Raw genomic sequence first — 27,404 nt, 5'->3', positions numbered from 1 at the left:
TGGTCTGCATGATTGGGCTCACTGCAGGAATAGACAAGGATATCATCTATGAAAACTCTGACGAACATGTCTAAGTACCATGTAAACATACGGTTCATCAAGTCCATGAAAGAGGTTAGGGAATTCGTAAGACCAAATGACATAACTAAGAATTTGAAGTGACCATACTAGGTGCGGAAAGATAATTTCAGAATGTTACACTCCCTAACTCCTATCAGATGATAGCCGAATCTGAGGTCTATCCTAGATAAATAACTGCCACCCTCAAGTTGGTCAAATAAATCATTAATTTTAGGAAGAGGATAGTTGTTCTTAACTTTGACCTTATTTAGTTGGTGGCAGTCTACACAAATCTTCAGAGAACCATCTTTCTTGAGCACGAATAAAACTAGAGCACCCTATGGGGAAATGTTGGTCCTGATTAATCCCTTAACAAAGAGATTCTTTAATTGTTCTATCAGTTCTATGAGTTCTACTGGTAGCATTCTGTATGGAAGAATAGAGATAGGCTGAGTATTTGGAAGAAGATTTATACCAAAGTCTATTTCCCATTCAGGAGGAATTCCTGGAAGATCTGGGAAAAGACATCTGAATATTCATTCACTACGGGGACTGATTCAAGACTGGGAGTTTCAGAACCAGTGTCCTTTACTCGAACAAGATGATATACATATCCTTTAGATATCTTTTTTCATGCCTGATGGTAGGAAATAAGCTGACCTCTGAAAGTGGATACACTACCTTTCAACTCTAGGATGGGTTTATTCAAAAACTGAAACTAGAATATTCTTTTCTGCCATCGACTGTGGCATAGTAGGAATGAAGCCAATCCATGCCGAGAATAACATCAAAATCAGTGATCTTTAATTTCAATAAGTCTACTAAAGTGACTTTCTACAATATCATAATTGGGCAGTTCCTGTGAACCCATCGGACTATGACAATTTAAACCACTGGGGTAGAGACTGAAAAGGGCACTGCTAGTATTTTGAAACTAATTCCAAAATCACCTGCTATATAGGGAGTAACAAAACACAAAGAAGCTCTTTTATCTACCAAAGCGTAAGCATGCACATGGAAGATCTGTAACTTATATGTAACTACATCTAGGGAATTTTCTTGATCCTATTGGGAATGAAGAGCATAGAGACAATTTGGGCATTGCCCACTAGTAACACTGGTGGTGGCACCCTGCTAATTTGGACGACCAGACGGAGCTAAAGAGTGATTCTATTGACCCTGAGGACCTGGCTGAGTACAGTCTCTGACTCTGTGTCCTGGCTTATCACATCTGAAAAAATACCACTGCCAGCTCTACAAATACCCTAATGGTTCTTGCCATAAGTTTGACAAAGAGGATAGGTACGGGCACTGATAACACTACCCTGGGACTTAGAGCCTAGCACTCTATCTTTGTTACCCTCTTAAAACTTAGGAACTGGAACACTGGCTGAAGAAGAAGCTGGAACTGATGACTTAGGATGAAATTGAGAATGGTTTCCTCCTTGTGACTTAGGCTGAGCAAAGTTGAAACTACCTATCTTCACTTTTTTATTCTACTTCTCCCTCTTCTTAATCTTCTGCTCTCCACCTACTGAGCATGAGTTATGATCCTAGCTAAATTTATGTCACTATTCAGCATAGCGAATCTACACTCATTAACCACACAATCATTCTCCCCTGAAATGAATTTACTCATCCTTGCCCTGCAATCTGTACCACACAAGGGGCATATCTGGATAATTGAGTAAACTTAAGAGAGTACTCTTTCACTGTCATATTAACCTGCCTGAGCTTGATGAATTCTAGCACTTTAGCTTCTCTAAGCTATAGGGGAAAGAATCTATCAAGAAATCTAGAAGAAAACTCCTCTCACTCAACTAACCCTGCATCGCCTACACTCTCTGATTTCCACTGTTTGAACCAAGTATGAGCAACATCTTTTAACTGATTTACAGCTAGCTTAGAACTCTCACTAGAAGTAAACCTCATGATGTTTGTAACCTTCTGCACCTGATCTAGGAATTTCTGAGGACCTCATCTAAGTTAGACCTGAGGAAGGACAAAGGATTCATTCAAGTAAAGACCCAAATCCTAGCTGCGGTTGAATTGGCCACTGGGTTGGCCGAAATGACTGCTAGTCATTCATTTTGAGTGCTAACTAATGATTAAGAGTAGTGAACGCGGTCCTAAACTCTGCATGAGAAACATGATTGCCCAAAGGATCTTCGGGCTGAGGGGTTCTCTGATTTATGTTTCTTCTTTTAGGAGGCATATTTTGTAGAATAAAGGGAGAATGGATTAGACTGAGAGATTGACATGAGAATATTCTCACTGGCATAACATGAATACTAAAAGAAGGGAAAACGTTCCTAAAAATCTTATAGCCTTTTATACAGAAATGTAGCACGTAACACACCAATGCACAAGACTCTACTAGATGCTGCATTTAGACTTCCTAGGACTCTATTAAACCTAGCTCTGATACCAAGTTTTTAATGCCTCGAATATGGTACCCAAAATGCTACACGGTGCTCATAACATTGAAGGACCATAAGCTAACCTATGAATGATATATGTATTTGTATACTGCATAAAAAACTTTATAATGTGAAAACCATGAACTGAAAGGCCATAAATTTCAAAACTGTAACATAACTGATAAAATATAACATTTAGATAGGGTATGAAATACCCAAAGCAACTGAAATAACTGTCTAAACATATTAGTCCAGAAAGCCTCTAACTGACTGAACAGTCTGAGTAAGTAGATAAAGGGATATGTCCCCAACAAATGCCAATTAATAATCTAATTAATGAGATAATAGGGAATAATTATGTGCTCAAATTTTTAGGACTCACTTCTAACTCTTACTGCTGAAACTAGAACCTATTATTGATTTAGAGCTCGTATCTCTGAACCTATGGTAGACACCATAGCTCAAATACGTCAGAACTTTGAATGTAATGGTATGCATGTGAGGTAGGCTGAATACATGGGGTTCATATGCATGAACAATAATAATAACTGACTAACTATCACGAATGTGAGAATACATGCATGAAACATAACAATTGACACTAATACTTTGATAATATGTTTATTGAATCTAAATGTAACTGATAACATGAGTGACTGTATCTGAAAGTCTTGAATCTCATAGAACTATCTATGTTCTATACTGTTTCTGAGTTGACTATATCTGACTGTCCTGAAATCTAAAAAACTATCTAAGTTTTAATATTGAGACTGATACTAAGATTGTGGGAGGTAATCATCTAACCGACATGCCCCAATTGATCCATTATAGCTGAATTAGAGTCCAATCTATGTCGTAAATATAAGGTTGTGAATACCGCACCACTGTTAAGGACAATATATGAGTAACCCTAATATAAAAGGTAACTCTAGTGAGAACAGTGGAAACCATCATATAGCGGGATAAGCCACCTCATCTACCCTGATATAGCAGGCAATGATGTCTCAACCTATGCTCGCTACATAGTTCTAGAATGCAAGGATTGCTTCTAAGAATCAAACCCTCATATAACATGTGGGTTCCCATCCTTGGGTTCACTTCATGCTAATTTCTACTCCCTTCTTAATAGACACTAAACATAATTTACTGAACTTAACATGACCTGGGTTACTGAATTCCATTAATTGATGGAATATTACTGATATCTTACAATTGACTAAGTTTATGAGATTATGGAAATTTCCTGATTCATAAGATTGTCTGAAGTCTAACGATTCATACTTGACTGAGAGTATTATGGAAACATGACATGGCTCTAGGCACATAGCTAATATTTTAGGCACAAGTACCCCCAGGACTCGATGGAAGGAAAACTGATCAAGAATAACTTACTTGAATATATAACTAACATCATAATCCATAATACATTTTTAGATGCATTCCATCAAAACATGTGATAGGCATAACTTCACATACATAGGAATTTCATGATATCATTCTAGTTGGAAATTGTTCCTTCATCTATGCATTTAATCAAACACATGGTAGGCATTGTATATTTCGACAACATTATACAACAATTAATAATCATGATTCACCTCTAATTTCATAATCTAGGGTTTATTCATAGGTTCACATGAATATACATTTATACAAATCAATGCCATATTAAATTGATCACCCAACATAGATTTGAATTCAATTGATCGTTATCAAAACAAATAAAACAAACCTAACAAAAAATTCATAAAGAAGTCTATAAACTTAAATTTAGAAATTAGATTTTTGGGCTTCTTGGATGAAAGGAGTCCATGAATGAACACTACACATACCTTAATTCGTGATTTCGTGAGGAGTGATGGAGGAAATTCTTAATTCTAAATCTTCTATGAAAAGCCCTAGGTTGTTCTTGAGATGTTTTTGAGAGAAAATGGTATATTATGGTTAAAAAGTGGCTGAATTACATGTTAAAGTGCTTAATAAGGGTGGGAAATTGACACTTTTAACCCTAGACGCGTCGTGTAATTTTAGTAAAAATTTCTCAAATTGAAACCCTGGTGCGATGCGGTGCTATCATACCATGTCACTGGCATTTTACAATTGAGAAACTGAGGGATGGAACAACAGAAAGCCATCTCATTGCCCCATCTTTTACTACCTGGAACTTTGGAGCGATGTGGGGAAAATCACACTGAGACACTAGAAAAAGGAAAATTCTGGCTCTGGACCCTGGCACGACGTACCTTAATCTCACACCACTACTGGAATTTTCCAAATGCAATTACCTCATATGTCATAATGCACCACTGACTAATATGGCATTGCTTTATGATGGGAACTTGAAGTAGTCATAACTTTCGACGCGATTATCGAATTTGGGTGAATCTTATATCAATGGAAAGGTTATTGAATTTAGAAGCTAATGCTTGACATTCTTGAGATGAAATTAGATAGGAAAAGTATGAGGTATTACAATATCCCTAAGACTACTTTCCATACCCAAAATGGGTAATTTGATTTCTTACTGATATTATTTATATTGATTAATTCCCATACAACATTCATGGATTTGATGAATAGGGTCTTCCATCAGTTTCTAGATTTTTTTGTGATTGTCTTCATTGATGATATCTTAGTGTACTCTAATAGTAAGGACGATCTTATCGATCACCTCTGCCTTGTGTTACAAACATTGAAAGATCAACAATTGTATGCTAAGATCTCTAAATCTGATTTTTTGTTGTATGCCTTAACTTATCTAGGTTATGTTTTGTCTAGTGAGGGGATTATGGTGGATCCTCAAAAGGTTACAATTGTTAAAAAGTATCCTGGACCGATGACTCCATTCGATATTTAGAGCTTCATATGTTAGTCATATATTATAAGAGGTTTATGGAGATATTTTCTTCCATTATTTCTCCATTGACAAAGTTGACTCAAAAGAAGTTGAAGTTCTTATGTCCTGATGCTTACAATAGAAGCTTTGAGAAACTAAAGAATAAGGTAACTTCAAATCCAGTCTTGACTTTACTCAAGTGTAAAGAGGGTTTGGTCATATATTTTGATGAGTCCTTGGTTTGTTTGGGTTGTTTGTTGATAACAATTGATAGGGTGGTTGCTTACTCCTCTAGACAGTTGAAGGTTCATGAGAGGACTATCTAACTCATGTCTTTGTGCTCTTAGACATGGTTTTCACATTGAAATATTTGGCACCGCTATCTATATGGGGTGCATGTTGATACATTTTCTCATCATAAAAGCCTGTAGTGTATGTTCAGTTAAAAAGAGCTTAACTCAAGCAAATAAGTTGGCTTGAGTTGCTGAAGGACTATGATACCAGTCTTCACTACCACCTAGGTAAAGCTAATGTAGTTGTTGTTGCTTTTAGTATGTTGTCGATGGGTAGCTTGTTGTATATGGATAAGGATATATGTGAATTGGTGAAGGATATTCACCATTTAGTTAACCTTTAAGTTCATCCCTCAAACTCCAACTATGGTGGTATGGTCGTGCAATAGGTGTTGCAATCATCTCTTGGTTAAAAAATAAAGACGAAGCATATGTTAAATCCTATTTTGATAAAGATCAAGGATTATATGGGTAAGAATAATGTGATAGCCTTTGAGCTCGGTTGTTATAGTATCTTGAGGTACCAGGGAGGTTGTGTGTTCCAGACGTGGATGAATTGTGAGATAGGATTTTTGCCGAGGCCCCTGAGTCATGTTATACAGTTGATCTCTATTTGACAATGATGTATCCTGATCTCAAGAATATGTATTCGTGGAATAATGTAAAATGGGATGTAGCCAACTTTGTGGCTAAGTTTATGGTGTGTAAGAAAGCGAAACTAGAGCATACGATGCCCGATGGGCTGCCTTAAGAAATTCAATTACTGTGTGGAAATAGGAAGTAATTAATATGGATTTTCTATAAGCTTTTTATGATTGTAGAATCCATGTAACTCCATTTGGGTTATCGTGAATAGGATGAGTAATCCGCTCACTTCTTACTAGTGACGACTAAGTATTCTACTGAGGATTATGAAAAGTTATTCCTTCAAGAGGTGGAATATTTGCATAGTGATCCTTCGTTGATTATTTCAAATAATGGTACTCTGTTTTCATTACAGTTTTGGCACATTCAGTATGGTTAGAGGACTAAGGTGAGTTTTAGTATGACTTTTCACCCGCTATCAGATAGGCAAGCCAAAATGACTATTATGACTTTCAAAGATATACCGCGAGCCTGTGTGATTGACTTTGGTTATAGTTGGTTTGTCCAATTTTCTCCTATTGAATTTGCTTATAATAATAGTTACCTTTCTAGCATTAGTATATCCCTATTTGAGGCATTTTGTGGTAGGAGTTCTAGATCTCCTATCGGGTGGTTCGAGGTTGGTGAAGAGGAGATGTTTGGACAGGATTTAGATCACAAAGATATAGAGATGGTGAAAGTTTTTAGGGATAGGCTTATGACCATACAAATATACCCAAAGTCTTATGTGGATGTGAGGCGAAGGGATTTGGTGTTTGAGTTTTAAGATTGGATGTTCTTGAAGGTGTCTCCCATGAAGGGAATAATGTATATTAGAAAGAAGGGAAAGTTTGCACCCCAGTATGTTAGCCTGTATGTGGTTTTGAGAGGGTTTTTTAATGTTATTTATCAGTTATATTTTCCCTCTATCATGAGTTCCATTAATTCGGTATTCTATATGTCTATGTTATGAAAGTGCGTGGGTAATCCTTCGTTGATGTTTCCCATGGAAAACATTGATATTTAGGATTTTTGTCAAATGAAGAGGTCCCATTGAGGATCTTGTATCAACAAGTTCATAGGTTGCGAACCAAAAACGTGACTTCATTGAATGTTCTATGGCGGAACCAAAATTTTGAGGAAACAACTTGGAAAGCCAAGGAGAACATGAACCCAAAGTATATGTTCTTATTTTTTATTTCAGAAATTCATGCTTGAGATATGTAATGTTCTTAACATCTTTGTTTTTTATCTTTAATAATGGTAGATTATGAATTCCTTTGTATTTTCTTTTCTATATTAAAAGTAAGAGTACAGATATCTGAGGTTTAATAGTGATTGCACTACCTTGCCTCATCATTCAAGGATGAATCATCCTAAGGGAGTAAATTGAAACACACCGAACTTTAAACTTTGAAAAATTCTTATGTCTTAATCTTTTTGTTTATCTTACGACTCACACAAAAAGTCGAATGGTGTAGTGAAGGGTCTAGGAACCCTAATCATATATTAGTCCATGCGTTGTTGGGCAAATTTGGACATAGTTATGAGAGGTACCATATGAATTATATGGTAAGGACATAAGAGGAAAGGGCTAATCGTATGTTTCCAGTTTCTGCCCATTGATGTTCTTTCTTGGTTACAACTTAATAGTACTTGTTGTATGGTATTTATATGTGTTGGGCAAGGAAGTCGAATGTTCAACAGAATGTGGTTTCCTATCTTCTGATTTAGTGATTAATTAAAGGTACCACTCGCATGTTGTGGTGACGACTTGGAGGGTCAACTCCTACCCAACAACGAGTTTTCAACAATGTTTAAGTTGAGTGCATTTTGGACTTTTCCTACCCCAAGCCCTTTAGACCCCACATCTTGTAACACTTATTGGGAATTCTTTCTACACTTAGTAAGATTGAAACACTCTTAAACTCTCTCGAAAGCTTCTTAAGAAAGATTAATCTAGGTTTACTTCAAGACGGTCATCTAGAGGATTAAGGATCTAATTCACTCCATGAATTATAGAAACTCAGGCATGTGACTCTTCCTTCATTGAATGTTCACAAAAAGAAAATGTTCTTAAACATTGTTCGTGAATCATTAATGGTGGTTTTGAAAACCAAGGTTTTGGGTTTTGTTGCATATTGTTGAACACTGGCTCATGATAGTTTAAATTATGTTTATACATCTTTTAATAATGGTTTTGCGCATGTGGGTGCTTGGGAATTATGATTTAACTAAGGGGTGATGGTTAACCCTAGTTTGGAATTTTTTGGCTTGAATAATGGTATCCCATAAGCCTTATTGTGAAAATATCTATGAGAATTATTTTTTCACATGTTGAGCTATGTTTGAACAAATGCATTGGCCTAGTAAAATAAATTGTTGATAACTGGTTTTGATGAAAGCCTTGTTGGTCAAATTATTTTTAATTGTAGCCTTGTTGGTTTAATTGACTAAATAATTTTGGGAACCTAAATGTTTAATTGAATTGATGTCTTCATTTAGACAATGGGCTCGATTGCAAATGTTAATTAATAATAGTTATAACATGTTATTCGCTTGCAATTGGGGTTGGTATGAAGATATCAATGGGATGCCTTTGGTTAGTATCTGGATTAATGAATGTATGTGTGTGATGTATGTTTTAATTTGTCTTTAAAGTGGGATATGTAGTTGGGCAATAAAAGTGGAGTCTAAAGGACTAACACAGGAAATTATGCTACCTGGTGCAAGTGTATATTTGACCGAGAGGTTCGAATCCAACAATAAATATATGAATGGGAGGTTTGAGTTCCCCATAACATAGACATTGATGTTTAAGTCAGCTCCATTATGCTAGGAGGTTCGAGTCCCTTATAGAGGCATATACATATATCAATATTCTATAGTCCGTGCAACTATACTTACTATGGCTTTTCCAACGCAGTGAGCAAGTGTTCATGTGGTTTGTCAGCTAACATTATAGTGGTGAGCGTCCATACTTCGGAAGGCTTCATTTCATAGTTCTTATATTCTATGTCTTGGACTTTGTTTTGAGTTTGGTTTTGGCTACTGTCGAGGGCATGTCCCGACATTTTATTGACTTTTGATTTATAGAGGCTTTGTTGGATTACTATGGACTTAGGTGTGTTGTTTTGGTGGGTTTGTTCTGTGATAGATTGTTGTCCGATTACCGATGATTGGTTTGGACATTTCATGCATCAATATTATTTTTTGTTTACATTGTCTTGTTATATGTTGCAAATTCATCTGACTCTAGAGGTTGTTGAGCTTACTAGGTTAGGAGGAGGGGGTGACCTCTAATCCTTGTAGGACTTTATATACCCGTCACATCTAGGACCTGGTTAAAGTTGTGACACTGAAGTTTTTACAATTTATAACAGTAAAGACAAAAGTGTCACCTTTTTTTTTAAGAAATAAATTTTTACACAATTTATAATACAATGTGCTATCATTGGTGACGAAGGCTCACACTTTTGAAACCGAGTAAATTGGGCCCTTCTAGAAAACTATGGGGTGAATCTCAAATTAGCTACCCCGTATCATCCCTAAAAAGTGGCCAAGTCAAAGTTTCCAATCGAGAAATCAAAGCTATACTTGAGAAGACCGTATGGGCCGAACTAATTGGGCAAGGTAGCTTGATGAGGGCCTTTGGGCGTATCCGGCGGCTTACAAAAACCCAATTAGTATGTCTTCCTATAAAATGGTGTTCGAAAATGCATGTCATATGCCCATCAAACTTAAGCATAAAGATTTATGGACATTCAACAAGTTAAACATAAATAGGGAAAAAACTTTCGAGTCAAGGTCATTAATCTTCATGAGTTGGAGGATTTCTGATTCAAGGCCAGTGAAATTTTTGCATTGTATAAGGAGAAAATGAAGAAATGGCATGATGCCAAAATACATATGCGAGAATTTCATGTAGGCGATAGTGTACTTATTTATAACTCTCATTTAAAGCTTCTTACGGAAAGCTTCATTCAAGAGGTTGGGCCTCCTTGTGATTTCAAATGTTTACCCTAGTAGTGCTATCGAATTAGAAAATCAGAAGAAAGAGAGGTATTTAGTAAATGGAAAAGGGTGAAACACTACAATATGATAATTCCCTAGGCGATCGAGGTGGAGTTGGTACCTTTCAAAGATCCTCTTAGTTGGTAAAGGGGCATTGTGTTGCAATGTTAAATTAGGTGCTTGATGGGATAAAACCTATCTTTTACAAACTTATTGCATTTCTTTTTATATTATGTAGGTATTTTTAAAATAGTTGGGAATCCAAAAAGTAGGGAAAACATAGAGTTGGAAAGTTGGCATCTCTGTAGAAAAATAGAGGAATAATCAACATCAGTTAGTATGATCATGATGTGAGGGCCACAATCGCAGTCCTACAATTGCGATACACCCTATGGATCTCGCGACAGTCTATAAAAAGTTTGGGTTGCTGCTGAAGGGAGTCCCTTTTAACCCTTATAATTACTTTGTATGTTGTAGTGAGGATGCTTAACCTCTGAAGTTGGGGTTGTGGTGTTACATTTGCATTTGAACACCATCTATACATCTCACCCCAAGCGTAGAGATTATTATGACTCTTCTGATTGATTTCAGATGAACTTTTCCTGATGATGGATTGAGTGACGACATTCTTAAATCAAAATCACCATGATTGGGTTTTGAGACTTAAATGAATGATAATACTGAGTACCCATAGCATTAGAGTTTTGGTATAACCATTATGACTATAGTGAAGTCTATGTAACCATATGGTTTGCCACATTATGAGACGAAATGTGAGACAACAATATATTTTGGTTTCATTAGTAATGAATTTTGCGTTGTGTAAAGGCAAAGAAAAACCCCTCTCCATAAAAAAAAATTTTAAAACGAAAGACATGGACTTGAACAATTGTGTAACAATACTTTACCTCTTTTTGGGACTCCAAAGTACTTAGTTTGTAGTACTTGGTAAATACCTCATTTTGACTCTTATAGGAAATAACATTGATCCTCCTTGATATGTTTGTATGTCATGTGCATGATGAGTGTAATTGTTTAACTCTCATGCTTGCTTCTTTCTCTAAATCATTCTTAGTTAGTCTCCCAAGGCTAATTATGATTATTCTTGGATTGGGGAAATGATCTTAGGCCATTTTTTTGAACATATGAACCCACTTTGGCCTAAAATATCCTACCCATGCATAGAATGGTATCCTTAGTTAACCATACCGAGTCTTCAAACCTTTCTTTGGTAACAAAATTACAAGCCTAGAACCATTAAAAAAATTTTCCTCTTTTGAAACCTACCTTCCTTTAACTTGAAAGATGAAACTTGAGGCCAAATGCCTATGTTGGGGTTTGTAAGTTTGGAAGAGAGTACCTTGGGCCATGGTAGTGTAAGTGGATGCCTATGATGCTAAGCAATGAAAAAGTGAAAAAGAATAGGCATGTGTAAATCATGAAAACTAATGAAGTAGTGAATTGTGAAAAGTTTGATGGAACAGTGTGAGTAGATGTTCAAGGATGGTGTATCCATTTGTTCCTAAATGATATACTACCATTCCCTGAACCTACGTTACAAGCTCAAAAAGCCCTTTGAGATCTCTAACAAAGTGTATTTATTATAGTGGGGATAGAAAATACGAGTAAGCCTATGGTATGGTACTTTTAGCATCAAGGGAGTCTTTATGTTAGAGAGAGAGTTTTGGAGTTATAGCCCTTGTTTCATAGAAGATAATTTAGTGTATATGGGATTTGTTTGTTTTGACGAGGCATGTAGATAAATTGAGGTGGGTAAAATTGTCATCTTCCTAAAAATAAGACTAAAGATATGTAGTGGAGTAGCTATCTATAGATTGTCACTTGTGAAGAGTTAGTTAATATTGCAATGTTATTTTTTAAAGTCATTTGAATCTTTGAAATTATGTAAGATTTGATGGTATTCATGAGAAAGATATTACCATGCTTGAGTGCTACCTATTGGTGCAAATTATATTTGAAGTCATTGTAATCATTTGATCGTACAAATAGCCTAAAATTTTCATTACCTCATTGAATAAGAGGTACTGTTTTACTAGGACAAACAAAGGTTTATGCTGGGGGTGTTGGTGAGTGGTAAATTTATCACTCATTTATGTCCAAATTTATAAACACTACTACGACTTACAGATATTAATGAGACAAATTTTGCCATTAAAATGCACTAATTCCCAAATTTTTCTGCTATAAAGGTGCTGATAAGAAAACATGGGAACTGGGCTGAAATGATATTAAAAAGGGGAAACAACCCAACCCTCTCTTTGTTTCTGCATTCCCCTTTCAAGGATAATGAGGATTCCTAAAGTTCACCCAACCCCCTCTTTCAAGGATGATTTAGGCTTTTAAGATCATAGGTTTTCACCATCATACCCATATGGGTATTTGGGGTTTTCACCTACGAATCCCAACAAATTTATTCATGTAATAGTATTACCCATTATCAACTAACTACATCACAACCCACAACTAATTTACATCTTAGTTCAATATAATCCCAATGACTAAAAGATTTAGCTACTCATGAAGAAAAGAGATAAAAATACACCAAATGGGTTTTTCAAGGCATCCATTCTACACAAGTACAAAAACACAAAATCCCATTCTACACAAATACAAAAAAACAAAATCCCCAACTTAAATTTACAATTCTTGAAAAATTTAGGGTTTAAATTTCAAATTCCAAGTATTTCTAGTCTCTAAATACCCAAAATAGATAACGGTTTTAAGAATTTAAAGAATTTGGGGTCAGCTACTAAAAAATTATGAAACAACCCCTGAGACAAAGCCCACATGACCACGATTACACCAGATTCTCCGCGATCACAGCTAGCACTACCGTGTGTAGATAAACACGATCGCGGTTGCTGACCGTCTTGACTAGCTGTGATTGCGATTAACGAGGAATGTTTCGATTCTAGGTCTTTCAGCTGCACTTCCTTTTTGTTCCTTTGATCCTTCTAATCTCAATCCATATTTTTCTATCTCATAATTTGTATGCCTATAAAATGTGAATATTAGTTCATTTAATCATAAATAGGTCTCTTTTATTCATTTAGAATATGTTAATGCGCATGAATGTCGAGTGTAAATGAGTGGTAATTTAACCTCTCATCAATACCCCTAACTTTTATCTTTTCTTGTCCTCAAGAACTACTACCCCTTACCATGAGACTATACACTTTTACGCCCATATTAAATGACCTAAATGATCATGATGAATTCAAGCTTAGTAAATACCACAATTTGGCTGTTAAACATGGGCAAAACTATATTCACAACAACCCTAAAAATAAAATGTGATTTTGCAAGGATGCAAAAAACTTTGATGACAAGTAATGTAACAATCACCAATACTCTAAGGATGACTCACTTTTTGACCTCAACTACACTATACTTCTTTTTGCCTCTTTTCGTGGAATATGGCAAAATCACCCACCCTAACTTGTTCACATGCCTCCCCACAAGAAGGAAAATTTCACATAATAAGCTACCAAGTATGCAATAAGGAATTTGAGTGAAAATCCCTCTCCCTCAAAAGTACTCTTAATGATAAGAAGCACCCTGCCATAGGCTTGCCCATATTTTCAATTGTCACTATAATTAAAATACTAGGTTGAGAAACACGAAAGGCTTTTTGTGCTTATAACATATTTCGGGGGTAGGGTAAGATATCTTTTAGGAAAGAAATTGCTAAACCCCCCTTGAACATCTACATCACATTATTCCACTTAACTTTTGATCATAGGCCACTTCTTTTCTTTTCACTTTTTATGCATGTGCCTACTTTTTTATTTTCTTGGTTCACGCATTTTTCTTTTCATTTATTTTTCTTGCACCCTTTGTGCTTCTCTTACCATATTTTGATTATTTATTTTTCTTATTCATTTGTTCTCAATGCTTAAGCATAAAGGCAGTAACCTACAACTTCATGGCCAAAAGTTACCTCTTTCAATAATCACCACCCACAACTTAGCCATATAGTTTAAAGTTGTAATTTTAAGTTCAAGAAGGGTAGGGTTAAAAAGAAAGATAAAGATATAAAGGTTCACAGCTTGTAATGTGTTTGTCAAAGAAAGGTCGAAAGACTCAAAGTAGGTAACTTGGGATAACATATACGCAAGGGTAGGAATTTTTGGTTTAAAGTGGAATTCAAATGTCACAAAGATGGCCTAAGATCCTTCCCATAACTAAGTAGAATAAAAGCTAGCCTTGAACGACTAATGGGGAAAGTTATAGATATTAAAAGTACACATGAGATTTGGACAAATATGCTCACCACATAAGGCATGTCAAATTTTCGAAGGAGGTTCAATTTCCCCTTCCACTAGAGACAAAAAATAGAGTATCTCCCTATTTTCATAAGTCAAAATTTCATAGTCGCAGAAAGAGAAAAAGATTTTTTATAAGGTTGGTCTTGTCCATGTCCTCAATTATAAAAAATTTAGGATGGATGGGGTGTTCACCTTTTGTAACGCCCCAAGTATGTACCCCCGACGCTATTGAGAGCATCAACCACTATATTTGCCTTGCCAAGATTATATAAAACACTCATGTTATAATTTTTAAACAACTCTAACCACCTTCTCTGATGTAAATTCATATCTTTCTAAGAGAAGGCATACTGCAAGCTTTTGTGATCTATAAACATATCCACCTGCACTCAATACAAATAGTACCTCCAAATCTTTAAGGCTAACAGGATAGATGCTAACTCAAGATCATAGGTCTGGTAATTCTTCTCATGGGGCTTAAGTTGTCTTGAGGTATAGGCTATGACCTTACCTCGCTCCATGAGGACATAACCCAGACCTACTCTGGATGCATCACAGTACCCAACAAACCCGTTTGAACCATCTGAGTTTTGAAAGCTATTTTTGGAATGTCCCATTCTCTGACTCCGATCTAATGATAGCCTGATCTAGGGTTTATCTTAGAAAAGTAACTGGCACCCTGATGTAGGATAAACAAGTCAACTATTCTAGGAAATGGGTATTTATTTTTGACTGTAACTTTGTTCAATTGACGGTAGTCTATACATATTCTGAGAGAACTATCTTTCTTTTCCATAAATAGAACTGGTGCACCCTATAGGGATGTGCTGGGACTAATGAATCCCTTATCTAGGATATCCTTTAATTGTTCTTTCAATTCTTTGAGTTCTGTTGGTGCCATTTTGTATGGCAGAATAGATATGGGCTGGGAATCTGGAAGAAAGTCTATTCCAAAGTTAATTTCCCTTTCAGGAGTAACTCCACGAAGATCTTTAGGAAACACATCACGGAATTCATTGACCACAGGAACTGACTCAAGACTAGGAGTTTCTAAACTATAGTCTTTGACTCATGCAAGATGGTAGATACATCCATTGGATATCATTCTTCTCGCTCTAAGGTATAAAATAAACTTACCCTTAAGTGTTGTAGTAGTACCCCTCAATTGAAGGACTAGGTCATTCGGAAATTAAAAAATGAACAATTTTGTTTCTTTAATTAACTGAGGTATAAAATGAATGTATCCAATCTATGCATAGAATGATATTAAAATCTGCTATCTCTACCTCTACAAGATCCAATGAAGTGACTTTCTATGATATCATAACCGACAGTTCCTGTATATCCGTTGTACTATGAAAGATTGACCCTCTGGGGTAGATACTGAGAAAGGCTCTGCTAGTATTTTGGGACTGACTCCGAAGTGAATGGCTATATAAGGAGTTATGAAAGACAGGGAATCTCCTAGACCTAGGAAAGCATAAGCATCTAAATGGAAGATATGTAACATACCAGTGAACACATCAGGAGAATTTTCCTAATCTTGTCTTGACTGAAGTGCTTAGAACTTGTTTTGGCTTTTCCCGCTGGTGGCACTAGAAGCGGCACCCTGCTGATTCGGGTGACTAAACTGAGCTGAAGGATGGTTACAATGACTATGAGAACCTGACTAATGACAATCTCTGACCCTTTATCCTGGCTTTCCACATCCAAAACAAACATTACTACTAGCTTTGCAGATATCCTGATAGTTTCTACTGCCTATCGACAAAGAGTATTGGTTCGAGCACTGCTTACACTACCCTGAGATTTAGAGACTGGTGCCCTATCTTTGCTACTTTTTCTGAACTTAGGGACTAGAGCACTGGCCAAGAAAGAAGGTGGAACTGAAGACTTTAGATGAAACTATGAAAGGTTACCGACCTCTGACTTAGGCTAATTGAAATTGAAGCTACCTATTCTAGCTCTCTTATTCTCCCTCTCTCTCTTTATTCTTAGCTTCGTCTATCTACTTGTCATGGAACATAAGGCGGTATATGTCCATCTCCTTAATTAAAATCATAGTTCTACACTCCTTAACAACACTCTCTGATACCCTAGATACAAACTTGCTCATTCTGGACCTACTATCTGATATTAAATCAAGAGCATACTTGGCTAACTAAGTAAACTTGAGGGAATAATCTTTCACACTCATATTACCTTTCCTGGGATTGATGAACTCTAATAACTTAGCTTATCTCTTCTCTAATAGAATGAATTTACCTAGGAAGGCAGTAGAAAACACTTTCCACTCTAAGGGATCTACATGTGTACCCCTATCTTCTTTTCACTGCTTAAACCACGAATGAACCATATCTTGTAGCTGGATAGGTGGCTAACTCTTCACTCTCACTATATCTCATTCCTATGATATCTGTGACTTTAAAAACCTGATCAAGGAACTCCTTTGGATCTTCTTCTAACTTAGATCCTGAGAATATAGGAGGATTCATTCTGTCAAAGTCCATAATCCTAGCTACAACAGTATGGCCATAGGGTTGGCGTAAATAATAGCTGGCTGTTCATTCTGTGCATCTATGGAACTGGCTAGAGTATTAAACAGAGCTCTGTATTCTGCAACAGAGACATGCATGTCCAGGGGATTTTCCTAAATGGGTTGAGGTGCTGACTGGTTTCCTATTCATCTTCCATTGGTATTTTTTGGGAGGCATATTCTTTAAACGAATGTAAGAAAGGATTAGACTGAGATTTTAACTTAAGCTTATGCTCACTCGCACGACATGAATACTAAAAAAAGGGAAACATTTCCTAAAAATATCTAATTGCCTCCTATCCATAGGTTTAGCGCACTACACACCCATGCACAAGACTCTACATGATACGGCTTTCAGACTCTCTAGGATTTTATTGAACCTTAGGATCTGATACTAAGTTTGTAACACTCCAAATCTATACCCCAGATGCTACACAGTGCTTATGACCCTGAAGTACCATAAGCTAACACATGATTAGTATCGATTGTGAACACTAAATAATAATACTATAATAAATGTGGAAAATAGGTTGAATCGCCATAAGGTTAAAAATCTATAAATACTGAAAAAGAATATCAACTATACTAATAATCTGCATAACCAAATACTATCTGAAAGTCTAGTATGAAAAGCCTCTAACTGAAACTATCTGAATGTAGAGCTGATGGGACAAGCCCCCAACTAACTTCGATTACTAAAATACTATATCTACTAAAAAAACTGAAATAAAGTACATCCTCGATAGATGAGGACTCACTACTAAATCTGAAAATGTTGGCTAAATTTAAATCTGTCTATGCATAGTGTTTGAACCTATGATATAAGACATCATAGCACAAAGAGAGAGTATGCGTCAGTATGTGGAATGTACTAGAATGCTAAATGAGATAAGGCTGAATGCAAGGGCTCATATCCATAAACACTAGTCGAGTAAAATAATATAGAGTAACTGAATATGAGAGTAAATTGATAATTGAAATTGCTATAAAATACTAAGTATGTAATACTGTGCATAAGAATGTATACTACAACTGATCTTTTTTTAAGCTATGTACGGAGTTTTTATTTTGAGTAACTAATTCTCTGAGATTACTAATAACAGAGTTACTAATACTGATTGGCTGTATCTGACAGTCCTTAGTTTTTAGAACTGAATTGAGTTTTATACTGAAGAATGAAATTAATACTGTGGGAGGTAATCATCTAATCGACATGCTATCACAAATAAGGTAATTAGGGTCCAACCTGTAACCCCAGTTTAAAGGGTGTCAATATCGTGGCACGAGTGAAGACAAGACAAAGAGTCACCCTCAATCTGGTAGGTGCTCTGAATTAGAACAGTGGTACCCTCAACTGGCGGGTTAAAACACCGCATCAACCCTCAACTGGCAGGTTGATATCTCTACCTACGCTTTCTATATTGTTATGGAACGCAAGGACTACTTCTAAGGATCACACCCTCTATTGGAAGGTGATCCCCCATCCTTGGGTTTACTCGGTGTTTAATCCTACTCCCAGTTGAATAGACCGTGGACTAATTACTAGACTGAGCTGAACTAGACTGATACTGAGTTTTACTGAGCTTTGTAACTGATTGAGTACTACTGATTGTGACATAATTGAGACCATTCTATAACTACTGTAGCTCTAGGTCAACAATCAGATTACCAGGTATCAGATACCCACAGTACTCGATAGCATAAAAAGTAAAGAATAACATGATCTTGGATAGCATAGTAATGTCCACTTGTTAATAATTCATTCATACAGACATTTTATCATACACTTGTAGTGTATAATCTTTTACATATGCTAGGATGTCATGATTTCACAATTTAATTCATGTGGAGATTCCATCAACTTAATGCATATAATCATGGACAACATGTAAACATTATAACTACAATACCAAAACTTAATAATTTGTGTATTATAACATGGGAATTACATAATTCTATATACATGCTATTTCAATTTCTTGGAATCTACACATTATAATGGATTTAATATTAATTCATGTCATGAATCATAAATACAATCTAATTTCAAGCATGTAAATCATGAATCAATAATCTTGTAGTTTTAAAAATGTATTCTTGGACTCTATGAGTGAAAGAAACCCATAGATGAACCCTTAACATACCTAGGACTATTAACTCTTGAAGGTTCTTGGTAAATCCTTGAGTTTGTTCTTGATTACTTGGAGTTAGGGTTTTGCACTTTGAGTGAGAATGGTTTAATTTGGTGGAAAATTTAGTGAATAATGGTATAACTAGGTTAATTACGGTTAGATTTAGTGTGAAAGACCGACTGGGGTGAGGAAAAACTTTTTAATGCCCTCAAAATTAAAACTCAAAATTAACAGAAAAATCCTAATTTAGTATGCTAGCGTGATGCAATGCTATTGTGCCATGTCTCTTAAAATTTACAATTGAGAAAATGAACGGTAGCGCGACGTGGTTTTATCGCATTGCCACACTAGATGATACCTGGAAGTTCACCGCAATGCGGTGACACCGCATAGCTTCAGTGGAAAAAAGACAATTTGAAAAATGAGCCTTTGCATGACGCGCCAGGATCACGGAGGCTCATTGGATTTGAAAAATGCCATTTTGTTTAGCACCGCGATGCGCTGACATGCATTTTGGCACACCATTTTATGGAAATGGCTCTAACACTTTGCCCGGGTTTTTGGATTTAGGTGAATTTTATCTCGGTGGAAAGCTGACTAAATTTCCTACGCATTGGTAAATCTACACATTAAAATACTAAGTATTTTAAAAATTTATATGAAATAACTCATGTACTTAGAGCTAAGTTAATCTTGATAAATACGGGGTATTACACTTTGCAAGGTCAACATGCATGATTTACCAATCCAAGCCTTAATCTCACATTGTGGTTTTTGTACGGGCCAACAAATCATATGTCTATTCGATATTCATAATAGGTTTAACTGCGATCCAATAATCTGAGATGCTAGAAGTACTCAGACTTTTCTTGCATTTGTTACTTTGATGCCACGGTTACTCAGAGTTCCCCTGCATCCATGGCTCCAAACCAAAAGACGATGTTTTCTCCTTAAGAATGTCGTCCTTCAAATATCATAGGGAAAATATAGTATGATATTTCCATTAGAAAACTAAAGAAAAAGTAAATGTCTAAGAACAAAATAACTAATCCATGCAAATGTGGGCACCACAGAGTGCCCAAATATAAAAACCCAAATATAAGTTGTCAAAAAGAAATAGCAAAATATTCGGAAATATTAATAATACAGGCCCAAGTCAAATGAATACAGAGAAAGGAATCCTTAACTAAAAAGGTGGTAGGGTTATCACCTCATAAATAATCAAGCATAAAGCGATATAAGGATGGTCCCTGAAATTGCATCAAGAGATGCTATCACTCTCAGACTCTACATTATCATCATCCTCCCTAGGACCGTACCACTTGGATGGGGCCTCATCATCACTCACCACTTAGCTGAAGGAAGTGTATAACGAGGTTTTAGGACCTTCCAAAGGCCCTTTAACCCCTTCCACATCTTGTTAAAGAACCTATCTCTCTTCTTCTTCCTTATAACAATCATTTTATGTACAACCCATAGATCACGATGTGACGTCGCTAAGGATGAGTACGTTTTCTCACCCGTAGTAATGATAGATCTCTATTTCTTCTTATCCTATTAATAATTTGCATATTCGCCCTGTGACACATATTAATGTCGAGTGTTGGAGGGCTCTCTCGTTCCCTGGGGTAGACTTGACATAAGCTCTTTTATGGCTCTACTATCTACTCCAATATCCTCATGAGGTATGACGGTAGATTGTATATAAGACTCAGGCTCCTCAAATGATGACTACCCTAAGTCAATTATTTCTTTCATACTTTTACCTATTGCACCCACTCGTTAGATTCTCAAAGGATAGATTGGGGTACCAAAGCAGACACAAGTTTCTCTAGAGTATTCTTTAACACCATATCTCCAACAAAGATTTGTAATAAATTATGGGAAGAAAAGATACGTACCACCTTTATTCTTGAATAATTACATATCAGAAACCATAACCTGACTAATATTAAAAGGAATGTCATCTAGAATACAAGCGACCATCCGAACCCATATATATGGGACTGATGTAATGTGTGTGCAAAGGTAGACTCGGTGGCATATAATCTTAAACCAAATCCATGCCTCATAAGTAAGTTCATTCATATGGATGTTACTCTTGGTTTTTACCAACAAGACTTTCATTCCAGGACACAATCTTTTTGCCAACTAGCTTACCAGCTCACACCCTTATTATTCAAAGAAACCTATGTTTTCATTTGGGAGTCCATAGATGTCATTAATTTGCTCCTCCCAAAGTTCACTATTTTCCCATGGATCATGATAGTCATGTTGGATGGGTCCGAGAAAGACACTATACTTAGGTTGTCATAGAATTGATGAACCCATTGCTCATTTTTCTTGCATAGGTTTGGGGAAAGAAACCACCACCACGTAGCCTTAAGACAATCATGAAATGCAAAGAGCTTTTCTAGCACATTAAAAAAATATATGCCTCTCCCCGAAAGCATTTTTGTTCTTAGAAGATCACCATAGTTGTGTGTGTGGCACTAAGATACCATGAATTGGATGTTGTCATATTTATCAATGACATTATCTTTTAAATACACATGCAACACAGACAACCATAATCATATTTTAAGCAAAAAGTATGCTATGTTGCCCACCAAAGGCCATTAGATAGTTGCTTAGTGGTTTTTTTGCAAAAAATTAAAGTGCAACATTTTTGTGTGCTAGGCAAAAATTCATACTCGGTTACCGCTATTGCGAGCCATGGAGCTACGATTTCATTACCGTGAGCGCGATATTGATGGCCACGATTGCGGTAACTTAGACTAGTTTCAAAACCCATTTTCCATGTTAAAAAATTTCAAATTTAAGGCCACAAGCATGTTCGACAACAAGAATCCACATTGACAGTGTGGAACATGCCTACTAGGTACTCGATTGCACTCTAAAAATGTAAAACCATTAGTGACATTCATTTGGGCATTCTATCGAGCACTTGGCGAGCACTCTTTATTTGTCTCTATTACCACACACATTTTGGGTACCCAAGACTTCTCTGCTTATATGCACACCATAATCTAGCAGCTAAATACCACACAAGCATAATTTATGATACAACTAAGCATGAAAATAACAGATTCGAGATCACTCTGCAACATGCATCCTATGGCCTATTTTCAATAATCAAAGCATGGATTCATGAGACTTAACAGGTATGTAGTGTAAGAGATATTCAAGGATGTTGTTGGAGAACTTACAATCTTGGCTAGAAATGGATTCAATCAAAGCGTAAAATTGAAAAGGGTGTGCTAGAGAAATGGGGGAATCAGATGGCTATATTTCTAAGATGACCACTATTGTAGTTAAGTTTTGATAATTGCAAACATATGGGTAATGCAATCGCGTCTTAGGTCTCGTGATCACAGCAATTGAGGACATTTCTTTACCTCAATTTTCCCCTATTTAGTTCATAGTGGAAAAATCCCTTTTTAAGCAACTCCAACGCATTTAATAGTGCAACAAATGCATGGGTTATTTAATTTTCAAAACTAAAATCTACACTACAAAAAAAACAATAGATAAGAACCACTTTCATAGCATTTGTGGGTTGCTTCCCTCATAGCGCCTCAGTTTATGTCATGGAACGATGTCTTCCTCCTTTTTCAAGTTAGTTCATCATGGGTCCTCATCTTCTCTTTTTTGATTTACATCAATAACTATTATCACTTGAAGTTCCACGAGCTGCTTCTTTGTTTTGCATACTCCAAAAGAGACCTCATCATCATGAACTCTAAACCTCATTACTTCTAATTCTATGCCAACAGTGTCCCTTCCAGTGGTAAAGAAAGTTCGACTAGGAATGATGGAAAGTTTTTGGCCCACTTCAAAATCAAAAAACTGCATAGTCCACCAAAAGTATAAATTTGTTCACATTGACTAAGAGATAATATAAAAGTCAGACCGGTCTCTTGATAGACCGATACGCCATTAACAATATCATACATGTTTGAGTTTTAGTATCTAATACGAGCTTTTTGTAGATGGAAAAAACATGAGTTTTATACTTGCACTGGGATCTTATAGAGCTTGTAATAACATAGGCATTTACATGGTGAAAAGGATGACAAATCCCTAGGGTCTTCCTTCTTATCTCTAATTTTTCTATTGATGATAGCACTGCAACCATGGGTGATTAAATTGTGACAACTTCAATGAGCTTTTTCTTTGAAATCAACATCTTCATAAGCTTAGCATACCTTGGGTTTCCTATGATTGCTTCAAGCAATGGGAAATTGATAGAAGTTTATAAGCTTAGCCATGAATTTCTTTAGTTTATAACCCTCTTGTTTTCATTGAAGCCTTTGAGTAAGCGGGGGAGGGACTTATATTCTAGGTATAACAAAACTTTGTGGTTAACTATTTTCCACCACCTCTTTATTAACATCCACCGATTCCTTTTCATCATTTTCATCTTGAGATTTTGGTGGTGCTTCTTTTGACTTACCCTTAGGAATCTTGTCACCCAAATATTCATATAAGTGATCACAAAGGGTCTTCCCACTTTCAGTAACTATTGCTAAAACTTGACCCTTATTCTTTGGGTTAACTATAGTTTCACAAGGGAGATCACCCTTTGTCCTAGAATTCAATTCAGTGAAAATTTTCTCGGTGTGAGTCTCCCATTTATTAATAAAGGCAAAACGGGACACCGGGATTTTATTAAGTTGTGAAAAATCATCTTTCATTTCATGAACTATTTTATCCATTCCTTTAACCCTCATCAAGAACATTTCCAAAACATCTTTGGACTTTGACTTGTTGAGGTTAATGGATCTCGTCTCCATATTATTTACCGATCATGGGGAGGCACATAACGCTCATGTTTTTTTTTCTTTACCCAATAATGGGGATGCACATAGCTCTAATAGTCATGATCTATATTACTCCAATCATGATCAGGTTCATGGTTTGTTAAACGTTGGATCCCACCTTAACTTTGATAGGCGGGATGGGAACCCCCCAGATAGTTTGCCAAGTACCTAATCTCCTCATAAAGCTTTTTGAACTTTTCATCATCTTCTTAGGCTTTTGATTTTGTGTCATTCACTGCTTTTGTAGGTGCACCTATCATATGTTTTCTTAAAAGATCTAACCGTTTCATCATTTTAGCCATGTTCTCCTTTCTTTCTTTACCTGATTTCCTTTGTTCTATGTCAACGAAGCACGTAGTTAGAGAAAACTTAGGAAACTTAGCATCTAGGGTATACCATCCTTGGTTTTTCTTCGTAACCTCCTCAAGAAAATGTATTAAAATAATTCATTACGGCATGATAATGTATCTTCACAATAGGTTCCCCTGCAATATTGTCCACCACAGTTTTTTTGAGTAGGTCAAGAGCACAGTAGAAAATTTGGAAAAGCATCTTCTCCAAGGTGTCATGGTTTGGACACTGTTGGTTAGTTTTCTATTAAATCTTTCCAACACTTTATACAAAGGCTCTCCATTCAATTCCCTAAAATTATTGATTTTATCCCCTTAATTAAAGCATTTTTTATGGTGGGAAATATTAGTCAAGAAAGATCGTGGTGAGTTCAACCATGAAGTGATAGACCCATCTTGAAGATATCGGAGTCATAACACTGTCTCTCTCATAAGAGAAAATGGGAAGACACGAAGCCGAATGGACTCTTTAGATATGTGTGTGATATAAAAAGGTGCACACATCTTTACAAAATTCTTCAAATAAAGGATCCTCATAATTTTTCCACCTCAAAAAACACTTCATTTGAAATATGTGCAACATTATGCTCCTGACATAAAAGATAGTGTTCCCAGATGCAGGTGGGATCCGGATGACACTTGAAAGACCAAAATCATTGAGTTTCCCCTCATCATCAAAGAGGACGTTAAATGACCCATCTTGTCTATCATTGTCTCTCATGGTTTTGTGTATGCTATGCAGATCACCTATACAGTAACAAAAATAAAAACCGAAATAAATACATAGCACTATGGTTATACCCTAAGTAAGAAGAAACACCGTACAAATGAAAACTAAATTTCACAACCTAGCAACATTGCCAATTTATTATAATGATCACCTATACTATTTAAATTAGTGGAGTATGCTCCTTGTTAATATCCCAATATAAGTTGAGGTTGAATCCAAAAGGAGTGAAAGATAGAGTTTTAATCTTGTGGGAAATTAAGTCGGACTAAGATAATTCCAAAGTTTTAGTCAAGTAAATGACATAATTAAAAATGGTGGGGGGGGGGGGGGAGGGGGTATTGGTTAAGGGAAAATGTATATCATTGATAACTTGAGTTCACAAACTAGGCAACTAACTTTAATGAAACTTTCATTAAAGGGATATCTTGGGATTATGTCTTGGAAAATGTATATCTTGGGATTATGTCTACCAAAGGGCAACATAGGTGCGGGTGTGTGGGATTTGGTGCAAATAATCGTAAGTTACTAATGTGGTATGCTAGGTCTAGGACCATTGTGGCTAATTTCTCAATAAATCTCGAAGATTTGACTTGTTGACCCTTTTGGCTACCTAACAAGTGTGACAATTATATTCACCCATTACCTTAAATTAGGTATCCCTATTTCTAGGATGATACCGAAGGTAAATTTAACTACAAAGTCACCCTTATGTCTAGGATAGTGAAAATAAGTAAACTAAACCGAATAATTATATACTATTGCCTTTGTTTCTGCATTCCACTTTAAAGGATGATAAGGATTCCCAAAGTTCACCCAACCCCCTCTTTCAAGGATGATTTAGGCTTTAAGAGAATGGGGTTTTCACCAATATACCCATATGGGTATTTGGGTTTTTCACCCATAAATCCTAATAAATTTAATAAAGTAATAGTATTACCCATTATCATCTAACTACCTTGGACATAAATACATCAAAACCCATAACTAATTTATGCCTTAGTTCAACATAATCCTAAGACTGAATGATTTAGCTACTCATGAAGAAAAGAGAGAAACATATACCAAATGTGTTGTTCAAGGCATCTATTCTTCAGAAATACCAAAATCAAAATCTCCAAATCAAATTTACATTTCCTGCCCAGTTTAGGTTTATAATTTCAAATTTAAAGCATTGCTAGTCTCTAGAATACAAAAAATGGAAAAGGGTTTTAATATTTTAAAGGATTTGGGTCGGTTACTAAAGATTACAAAAATTCCCCTAAGCTAAATCCTACATGACCATAATCACACCAGATTCACCGTGATCACGGCTAGCACAACTGCTTGTAGATCAATGGGATCACGGTTGCATATTTCTACTCTATGTCTTTTAGTTGTACTTCCTTTCTCTTCCTTTTATCCTTTTTAGCTCAAATTTACATTTTTCCATCTCATAACATGTATGCTCTCAAAATGTGGATATTAGTGCATTTAATCATAAATAGGTCTCTTTTATTCATTAAAAAAATAGTAATGTTCAATAGTGTCAAGTCTAAATGAGAGGTAAATTCACCACTCATCAGTATACGAAAGGGTAAGTTCAGTAATATGTCGCAAGAAGATGGAGTGGTTGTGAAGCTAGACTCTGAGGCCATCTAGAAGAGGGAGAGTTTTAAGTATCTGGGGTTTATAATTCATAGTAATGGTGAGATTAACAAGGATGTCACGCATCATATTGGGGCAGTTTGGTTGAAGTGGAGGCTCGCTTCAAGAGTCCTTTATGATAAGAAGGTGCCCCTGAAGCTTAAAGGTAAGTTCTACATAGTAGTAGTATGGACGACTATGCTTTAAGGAGCGGAGCGTTAGCCAGTTAAGAACTCCCATATACAAAAGGTGAAGGTGGTGGAGATATGAATGTTCTGATGGATGTGTGGACATACCAGGAAATATATAGTGAGTAATGAGATTATTTGGAAGAAGGTGAGAGTTGCCTCGATAGGGGATAAGTTGTAAGAAGTAAGGTTACATTGGTTCGGGTATATAATGAGGAGGGGCCTTAATGCTCCAGTGCAGAGGTGTGATATTGTGGCTATGTATGGTTTTAGGCAGGCTCAAGGTAGATCAAAGAAATTTTAGAGGGAGGTCATAGGCATGATATAGAGAAATTATATCTTACAGAGGATATGACCCTTGATAGGGAGGAGTGGAGGACACGGATTAGGGGGTGGGAGCACGGCGGTATTAATAGGGGAGTGCTCCTTTGGGTCTAGAGTTTTTGGCTTATAGTGTTAGGGCTGTATATTTTGGGGTTAGTGGTG

This window comes from Capsicum annuum, chromosome 4 (assembly GCF_002878395.1).
Source record: "Capsicum annuum cultivar UCD-10X-F1 chromosome 4, UCD10Xv1.1, whole genome shotgun sequence".
Lineage (NCBI taxonomy): Eukaryota > Viridiplantae > Streptophyta > Magnoliopsida > Solanales > Solanaceae > Capsicum > Capsicum annuum.
The sequence above is the reverse complement of the archived record's forward strand: the minus strand, read 5'-3'. Positions refer to the sequence as shown.